The following is a 10,305-nucleotide window of genomic DNA, read 5'->3' as shown; positions in this document are numbered from 1 at the left end:
CTTACCTCATAAATACACTGTGACAATTACATTTACTTTACTACAAAGCTCTTCTTGTTGCTAAACAACTTCGTGACTGGAGACAGCAATACCAGCCCCATTTCTGCAAAACTTTTCAGATACATGCCCAGCATGCTCCTTGGTCTATACATTTTCCCTATACCTTGCTGAACTAGCACAGCAGTGAGATTTACCACTATACGGTGTCTATTGACAAGTCTTGTGTGATACTCCTAGACGTAGATGAGACTTAGCTGTGCTACTTCCATCTTTATTTCAGATATATGATATCACAGAATCACAGAATTTTCTAGGTTGGAAGAGACCTCAAGGTCATCGAGTCCAACCTCCAACCTAACGCTAACAGCCCTCCACTAAACCATATCCCTAAGCTGTACATCTAAGCGTCTTTTGAAGACTTCCAGGGATGGTGACTCCACCACTTCCCTGGGCAGCCTGTTCCAATGCCTCACAACCCTTTCTGTAAAGAAGTTCTTCCTAACATCTAACCTAAAACTCCCCTGGCTCAACTTAAGCCCATTCCCCCTCGTCCTGTCACCAGGCACGTGGGAGAACAGGCCAACCCCCACCTCTCTACAGCCTCCTTTAAGGTATCTGTAAAGAGCAATAAGGTCACCCCTGAGCCTCCTCTTCTCCAGGCTGAACAAGCCCAGCTCCCTCAGCCGCTCCTCGTAGGACTTGTTCTCCAGGCCCCTCACCAGCTTCGTCGCCCTTCTCTGCACCCGCTCAAGCACCTCGATGTCCTTCTTGTAGCGAGGGGCCCAAAACTGAACACAGTACTCGAGGTGCGGCCTCACCAGAGCTGAGTACAGGGGGACGATCACCTCCCTAGCCCTGCTGGTCACGCTGTTCCTAATACAAGCCAGGATGCCGTTGGCCTTCTTGGCCACCTGAGCACACTGCTGGCTCATATTCAGCCGACTGTCCACCATCACTCCCAGGTCCTTCTCTGCCTGGCAGCTTTCCAACCATTCCTCTCCCAGCCTGTAGCTCTGCTTGGGGTTATTGCGCCCCAGGTGCAGGACCCGGCACTTGGCCTTGTTAAACTTCATGCAGTTGACCTCAGCCCATCAGTCCAGCCTATCCAGATCCTCCTGCAGAGCTTTCCTACCCTCAAGCAGATCGACACACGCACCTAACTTGGTGTCATCTGCAAACTTACTGAGGGTGCACTCGATGCCCTCGTCCAGATCATCGATGAAGATATTAAAGAGGACCGGCCCCAGCACCGAGCCCTGGGGGACGCCACTAGTGACTGGCCTCCAACTGGACTTGGCTCCATTCACCACGACTCTTTGGGCCCGGCTATCCAGCCAGTTTCTAACCCAACGAAGCGTGCGCCAGTCCAAGCCAAGAGCAGCCAGTTTCTTGAGGAGAATGCTGTGGGAGACGGTGTCAAAAGCCTTGCTGAAGTCAAGGTAGACCACATCCACAGCCTTTCCCTCATCCACCCAGCGCGTCACTCTGTCATAGAAGGAGATCAGGTTCGTCAGGCATGACCTGCCTTTCATAAAGCCATGCTGACTGGGCCTGATCGCCTGCTTCCCCTTTAAGTGCTGCATGATGACTCTCAGGAGGATCTGCTCCATGAGCTTTCCTGGCACTGAGGTCAAACTGACAGGCCTGTAGTTTCCTGGGTCTGCCCTCCGGCCCTTCTTGTAGATGGGCGTCACGTTTGCTAGCCGCCAGTCGATTGGGACCTCCCCCGATAGCCAGGACTGTTGATAAATGATGGACAGCGGCTTGGCCAGCTCCTCTGCCAGTTCCCTCAGTACCCTTGGGTGGATCCCATCTGGCCCCATCGACTTGTGCACATCTAAGTGCCGTAGTAGGTCACCAACCAGTTCTTCATGGATAATGAGGGCCACATCCTGCTCCCCATCCCCTTCCACCAGCTCAGGGTACTGGGTATCCAGAGAACATCCGGTATTGCCGCTAAAGACTGAGGCAAAGAAGGCATTGAGCACCTCCGCCTTTTCCTCATCTCTTGTAACTAAGTTTCCCCCCGCATCCAGTAAAGGATGGAGATTCTCCTTAGTCCTCCTTTTTGTGTTGATGTATTTATAGAAACGTTTTTTGTTATCTTTAACGGCAGTAGCCAGATTGAGCTCCAGATGAGCTTTGGCCTTCCTAATTTTGTCCCTGCACAGCCTCGCTACTTCTTTAAAGTCCTCCTTAGTGGCCTGCCCACTTTTCCAAAGCTTATAAACCCTCTTTTTCCTCCTAAGATCAAGCCACAATTCTCTGTTGAGCCAGGCCGGTCTTCTTCCCCGCCAGCTCGTCTTTGGGCACGTGGGAACAGACCGTTCCTGCGCCATTAAGACTTCCCTCTTGAAGAGCGCCCAGCCTTCCTGGACCCCTCTGCCCTTCAGAACCGCCTCCCAAGGGACTCCACCAACCAATGTCCTGAGCAGCTCAAAGTCAGCCCTCCGAAAGTCCAATACAGCGGTTTTATATCTAGACCATCCTAAAATTAGTTTAGGAATAAGATGCAGCTGAAGTTTTCTGGGATATCCTAAGGCAGGACTCACACAATCTAATTATCCTTGTTGGCCTACCTATAGTAGCTTAGTGCCTAACTCAGAAACTTCCCCATTTTCACAGTAACAAAGTGGTTCATTATCACAGTGCCTTTGCATGAGATTGGAATACAGTGTAGTATTTTCAAAACTGGATATTTTGGTTTAGGCCCCTGAGCATAGATTTGATGCCCATAAAGGTGGCTTCACTTTCAACTGTACCTAAAACTCTGAGGATCTGATGAAAGTTACATAGTTTCAGGAAAGGTAGCTTGTATTTTTAATATTCTTTGCCTAGAATTTTTTCTCCCAAGTGAGCTTCAAGCTCCTGACTTTTTGTAGCATCATTAAAAACATCAAAATTTTCATCCCCTGGGAAATTCAGATATGTTGGCAGTTGCTTTTAATATTGAAGCAATATACTGAATTCCATGGCATTTATTTTTTTTTCAGAGTCCATCGTTTCCGCATTTTTGTGTGTAGAAACACACTGTTTCAACAGCTTGTTTCAAGTCTGTCTCAGCTATATGTCCATTTTAAGCTGTAGCAAATTCCATGAAAACTCTAATTCAGACATCTTAGTCTCCTATTCCTGCTGAAGTTTTCAGATCACCTTTAAACCAGATCACCCATCAGGTTTTCCTAAGGATGCTCAGATAACACTTTGTCCTGCAGGAGGTAGCCCAATCCAGGGAAGAAAAATCACTAAGGCACTTGGAGATCATGGAAGTATCCAGTCTCTTAACTCTGTGAGGCACTGCAGAATCCCGTGCAAATGCAAATAAACATGGATAGGGCAGCTTGGAATGAGTCAATTGATCCAGTAAACTGGAATATGTGGATTTGGTTTTGTCTTTCCAAAAAAAAAAAAAAAAAAAAAGATTTTCTTTTTTTATTCCTATGTAGAATATAAAACTAAACAACGACAGAAAAATAATGCTATTATTATTTATACACTGAAAAATATCACTTTCCATGAAATAAAGTAGGTGGAAACCTCCTGATTATCACTATTCTTTTATATAAGAATAAAGGTGCAATTGCACATGCTCATGGAAATAACTCAAAGAAGAACAGACGGAGGTAAATGCCGCATAGACAAGCGATTTCTCAGAAGCATAACACTTACCTTACTGAAAGAGAGATAAACCTTCGTTTAATATGATTTTTCTTACAGTTCAAGCATGCTCCTTTACCCAATCTTTCTGAAAACTTGTAAGAGTTGCTGAAATTTAATACTAAGGATGAGCTGACCTAATTACTCATCTATTATAGCAAAAGGGCTTCCTGACTGCAAGATGACATTAACCTGTCTTTATTATTAGACCCTGTCACCTCAGAGCAGAGTACAATGGTAGTTACAAGGAACAAAGAGCTCTCTGATGGTTGTTACCTTGTGTATTTTTTAGAGGAGGAGGAAGACTTTTGGATGATGCCTTTCGTGAACTGCACTGCAATTAGGAACAGCTTTTAAGCTTTATGTATGTCTTTGCAGTAACTGATTCAGTGTCGCATATAAGATCCATGGCTATTGTGCTCCTCTCTGTTCCTGCATGAGAGATCATCAACATGAAACTAAAATGCTTTGGAGAATGAGGGTATGCCAAGAAACACTAGAGCCAGAAGAAAATGATCAAGAAATACCAGAGGAAAATGCCACTCAAATTTAGCCGAAGATATTATAAAGTCTGAATTGTACTACCCAGTGAAATAATTCAGTCACATCCATGTTCACTGACTCCTTCTCTCTCTTTGCAAAAAAATAAAAATAAAAAATAAAATCACCTGTATTAAGCAGCTACCTTTCTGGACAGAATCAAAAGTAAACACAGAGAGTAAAATGAGATATGTCAGTAATCATAGAACCATAGAACCATTAAGGTTGGAAAAGACCTCTAAGATCATCTGATCCAACCATACCCCTACCACCAGTGTCACCCACTGAACCATGTCCCCAAGCACCACGTCCAACCTTTCCTTGAACACCCCCAGGGACAGTGACTCCACCACCTCCCTGCCCCTGGTAAAGAACCAGGGCTTTCTCCTAGTCGTATAACTAACACATAACAAGCAAAAACACATTGTCAGAGAAAATTAAAGCCTAGAACATGAGACAGAAGATGGCTTGCACATGTGTCTGGCAGGGAACTGATGGAGGCACCAGATCCCAGCTCAGCTGCAAGGCAACAGCTGCCTGCTGTGAGAAGATCCACCACTTATTTCCTAGGGCTCTGAGTCAGAACATTTATCCTCTAGCCTTAAATATATGTGCATGTTTTCACAGGGGAGTTCCTGTGAACTGGCTGCATACAAGAAAAATATTTTTTGCTTGGTGGATTTTTTTGTTGTTTTTTTTGTTTGTTTGTTTGTTTTGTTTTGTTTTTGCCTTGAGACTTGAGTGGGGAAAGAAAAAAAAGGGGGGGGGGGGAGTTAGAATAGAATAAAAACAAGTTCTTAATGCATCAGATGTGATGCTTTGGCAGTATTGTATTCACATTGCTGAGCACAAGCAAAATCTACCAAAAAAAAAAAAAAAAAAAAAAACTAGAGAATATGGACAGCAAGAGACCTACCTTGAGTATACAGATATTCCCTACATGTCCTTTCAAGAAAACACTTCAATTCAAGTTTGCAATAGCGTTTGATTCACTTCACCGAGGAATTAGAAAAAAGCAACATGCAAAAATGTAACACAGACAGTTAGGGTAGAAAAAAGCTAATGTGACTAGACCTTGTGAAAGTGTTACATGGGGAAAATCAATGACTGGTTGTCACAGGTACTCAGGAGTATCTCCTAAGGAGTTTATCAAAGTTAGACTGAGCCTATATAGTGTTTTCAAGTATTTATCTAAGTTCACTGATCACAGTTTCTGATGTGATATGTCACATACACATCACAACATTGCTTCTGTCATCTGCCTAGAAAACAACATTTTATGAAAGAGAGGAATAATGAACAATAATTAAAAGAAAAAATTCCCCCAAAGCACATAGCTAATGGTTTGTTGGTACAGGTAGAGATAAACAGAGTTTCAAATGAGGATTAGGTAGCACTTGCAAAATCATATATTTGTCTAAATGAAAAATTGCATTGGCTGTTAATCCCAAAGTGGCAGTCATGGTACATCTACAGCCGAGCTGTATTGGGTCATGTTTATATCTATTTATGCAGACTTTGGAAAGACATCTACAATCTGAAAATGCTTTCCTTCACCCCAAATTACCCACGGAAGCTCTGAAATTGCTGACTTTGCTGAAATTGCTGTACCCACACACTTTGTGAATACACTTATTTGCACGCTGATCTCCTTGCTCACACAGATGAACACAAACTGTCCACCAGAGCTTGTACTGAGAGTTTGGCTGAGTTTCTGTGACACGGAAAATAGCTCTGGTTGAAAACGCAAAATACCGACATTTTAATCATCTAGCTTGATTTCCGTAAGCATTTCAGATTTGGAAAACAAGTGGTTCCCCGAACCATCAGCTGAGCTGGAGCAACACCGACGAAGCTGTGCATGCATCCTGACACCTGTCAATCACAAGTAGCCCATCTGGGCCCTGTGCTATTTATTCCTATTCAGCAAAGAGATATTGCACAGAGGCAGCTGGCGGGCTGCAGAGAACGTTTCCTCCTCTCTTCACTTTCATGCCTCTGCCTGCAAAATCAGGATCTAGCCAGCAGGATCCAGTTTTTCTCTTATGTGAGACCACGAAATAGCTGAGGCAGTTCTAGCTAGCAGAAGTGTGGAAACTTGTGTCGCACGTGGCTGGATGGAGTTGGGATGAGGTGACATCCAAGAGGCACACATGATAGCAGCCAATGTTAACTGGGAAATGAAGATGCTGGTTTTTTTTTTTTCATGCTTTCTCCCTGGATGATTCCACCATGCTGTCCCCACCACTGCTCAGAACCGCCAAGGAAAAAACCTATATAAAAGACAGATCTTGGAGATTAGTATGAAAATCATATGGCAGCTTGCATGTGGTATTTAGTCTATCGAATGACAACTAAATACACCAAGTAATTATTGGACTCTGATTCACAGGTCACGTATTTAAGCTGTGATTCACATGCCACGTAGACTTCATCTGACGAATGAAGTTCCTACCTGCAGTCTATCAGAAAGATGGGCTGGGCAAGCCTCCAAGCTGCCAGCTTTTTGTCCTGATTACTGTGCACAAAGTGTCGTCCACACAGTGAGCTGAACCACTTTGCCTGTGGACTTAGAAACCAGGATGAGGGAGCATGGACTGTCCAAGGGGGGTTCACAGGAACATTCAGCTTTCTCTAGGGCTTCAAAGAGAAACCCTGCAGGAGCCAGAATCCTGCTGCTGCCCTGCCTAGCTCACCCACTGTGACAGAGACAGCAACGCGTTCAGATATGGGAGGGGAGGCACCTTCTCTTTTTTTCATTGCCTTTTCAGTTCTTCACAGACTTTCACACTGCCTTTGAAGACCTTTGTTACACATAAAAAAAAATACAATCCTCTGTGAAAGTATGAGGAACCTTTTTTTTCCTTCTTTCTTTCTTTCTTTCTTTCTTTCTTTCTTTCTTTCTTTCTTTCTTTCTTTCTTTCTTTCTTTCTTTCTTTCTTTCTCTCTTTCTCTTTCTCTCTTTTCCTTCCTTCCTTCCTTCCTTCCTTCCTTCCTTCCTTCCTTCCTTCCTTCCTTCCTTCCCTCCTTCCCAAAAGACTTCTTATTGTCCCTGCTCCAGCATTTAGTTTTGCCAGAACACAGCTATACTGACAATGAAAAAAAAAATGGTTTTCTTCGCTTTCTTCTTCCTTAAATTCAGTTTCAGCTGAAATGTTGACCTCTGTTCCAATCCATTGAAGCCCAGAACTGCCAGAAGCGGTGAGTCTAGAGGTTAAACTACCCAAACTACAGCTACTACAAGAACTACAACCCCCATGTCAGGGCAACCTGAGGAGTTACAGATCTTCACCTGGAATGGACACAAGTCTGATAAGGGTGGTGTGCTCCCCTTGCACATGTTGTCACATCAAATGACCCAGGGAGACATAGCCTGGGACCCTGAATAATAGCTGCTAAATAATGTCCTTTGGATTAACACAAAATCTTTAACCACATGGTGTAGACAGGAGGAATAAAAGTTGCCCAGCTTTGTATCACTGAGGAATAAAGGATGCAATTTCTCTAGCTTAACATTCAGTGAATGCTATTCCTGCAACTTGTCTTCAGTACCCGTGTTTGGACAAGAATTTACCACTGCAAGTACCTTCTCCTTTCCACTGACCATAAGGGGATACCAGGGTGAATGGTTCAGATAAAGATGCATCAGAACAAAAGCAGATATATTCATACACTGAGCACTCACATGCAGGATGGTTCAAAGAGACAGGAACTGGGTTATTAAAGAATGATTTTCTTTTTTCATATTGACCAAAATGAGACATCAGGTAATGTTACTTTAATGCTGCCACTTTCACATGCTCACCCTTCCCTTCCCCATGATCTGATCTTATGGGGAAAAGCAGATCTGACACGGGGGAGAGTTGTTCAGAGACAGGACAGGCTTTCAGCATGGGCGAGGCAAGCTGCACTTCACACAAGAATCTCCTCCCTTCCTATTGACACTTGATTTCAGCACAGGGAGGTGAAACCTCCATTATTTGTAGCCTGCTTTTTCCTCTCCCAAGACAACCTCCTTTTCTACACCCTAAGAAGGACTCTGGACCCTTCCCAAGATATTTCCAGGCTGTGTAAAGACACATGTGAATTATTCACGGCATGTGAATAATGTCTCTGCACCAGAGCTGATATACAAAATATTCAGAAGACTGTGAATTCCTACAGGCTAGCATCGGTCTCTCCAGGGCAATCACAAGTATGGGATGAAATTCACTTCTCTGAACGACAACCTGCTGCTATCCCACTCCTGCCACTCCTGTCCCTGCAAGAATATCTGGGTTTCAGCATACACTTCAAAGTCAATGTTCCTTCTGCTTTCTTTGGCACAGCAACGTTCATTTTCAGAGGAAAGCAAGGCAAGAGAATATCTGCAGAAACACACGGGCTGATGGCAAGCTTGGCACAGCGATATGCTGACAGTGAGCCCCAGAGCACTTGGGAGAGCAGGTCCCGTGGCCAGCAGCACAGCCAAGTCCCATTGAGCCCCGCTCAGCAGCCACCAAATATCTCACCATGAGTAAGAGGGTGCTCTGGTTATTCGTCTCGCAATTTGTTTAAACTGCAAAAGCACAAACAGGCTTGATTTTTGTCATTGCTTTTGGCTTCAGCAGATGTCTTGTGGGCAGTAACTGTCTCCTTAATATTCCTGTGAAGCAGCTTTCTGCTATACTGTACTGGGGAAAAGATAATTGCATCAGAGACAAGCCTCTTCCTTTACAGAATATTTTCCCCACCCTGCATCATGTTTATATTTAATAACAGTGCATATTTGGGGTATTTCTGAACTGATAACTCATTAAAATAGCAACCTAGCCATCAGCCATGAGATCCCATCTGGGAAATATAGAAAGTATAAATTTTAAGCCAGCCAATAAATCAAGTGAAGTTTTAAAATGTTAAAATTGTAAAAAGGAAGAAAAAAAAAAAAAAAGGAAAAAAAGAAAAAAAGATAAAAGGGGGGATGAGAGTGAGACATTAGCCAAAATTAGCCCTTTCTCAGGTTCAAAATGAGGCAGTGCAAACTGTATGCCCTACCACTCCTTTTTATCAGGAAAGGGGACAAATCATCATGTGTGGGAGAAGCAGCTCTGCTGGAGAGCCTGGAGAAGCTTAGTCTCACTGCACCCCACCTATATATCATCTCTAATTTGGGGGAATATGGAATTTTCTGGGCAGATTCAGCTTCCATATTTTCTCCCGATTACCATCTGTTACATGACAGAAAGGATGGTGGGTGCTGGCTGCTAGTTTTTAAACATTAACCGGACAATCAGCTCACAGCTCCCATTTGGCACCAGGGAGCAGATTCCAGCACCGTCAGGCACACTAACCCACTTGAAATCTGGCATGTGTGGCTTACCATAACTCAGCAAGAAGCACCACGTATTCAGACGTTTCATCCATCCTTTCCACCAAAAATCCTTTGTATGTAGCAAGGGATGGCTGCAGTTTTAAAAAAGGCCATGGAAGGACAACCACTCAATGCTCTGGGGCCAAGTGTTACTTTTAATGAGGGTTTAGGCTACGTGGGTGCCAGGGACCTTATCATTAGTCTTTCCCACAGCTTCAAATATCTAACAAGCCTGCAATGTGAGCAAGTCTGCCTGAAAATGCTGGTGATGTCGGAGGCTCCATCTGTTGCTCATTCACAGCACATATTGTCAGGAGACCGGGAATGCCACTCTCCCACCTTTTCATACTCTCACGCTTTTTTGCATTGATAAGATTTCAGAAGCACATTTGTGGCTCTGCTCAGAGGGGAATATGACAGCACACTTGTCATGCTTTCCCTCTGCCAACATGCCTTCTTCGCAGACAGCAGACTGGGCTGCTGCTGACCTTATTGTCAGGAAAGACAAAATCCCATGGGAATATTTTCTCTCTGTTGTTTTCAGAGGTAGGTGTTTCTTTTCTGTATTTCTTCCTCATTAGTACTGAAGTACTGAATGCCTTTAATCAGTTTTGTGCTTTGACTTTCCTGACTATGCCATCATTTACCCTTCATTTCTATTTTAGCTTCACGTCATTTCCATCTCTTCCTGCTGTGTTTCAACATGATCCCATTAAGCAGGGCATAAGAAGCACCAAGTACCATTGGCTATGTTGGAG

Source organism: Aythya ferina (genome assembly GCF_964211825.1).
Source record: "Aythya ferina genome assembly, chromosome: 1".
Lineage (NCBI taxonomy): Eukaryota > Metazoa > Chordata > Aves > Anseriformes > Anatidae > Aythya > Aythya ferina.
This window is presented reverse-complemented; position numbering follows the sequence as displayed.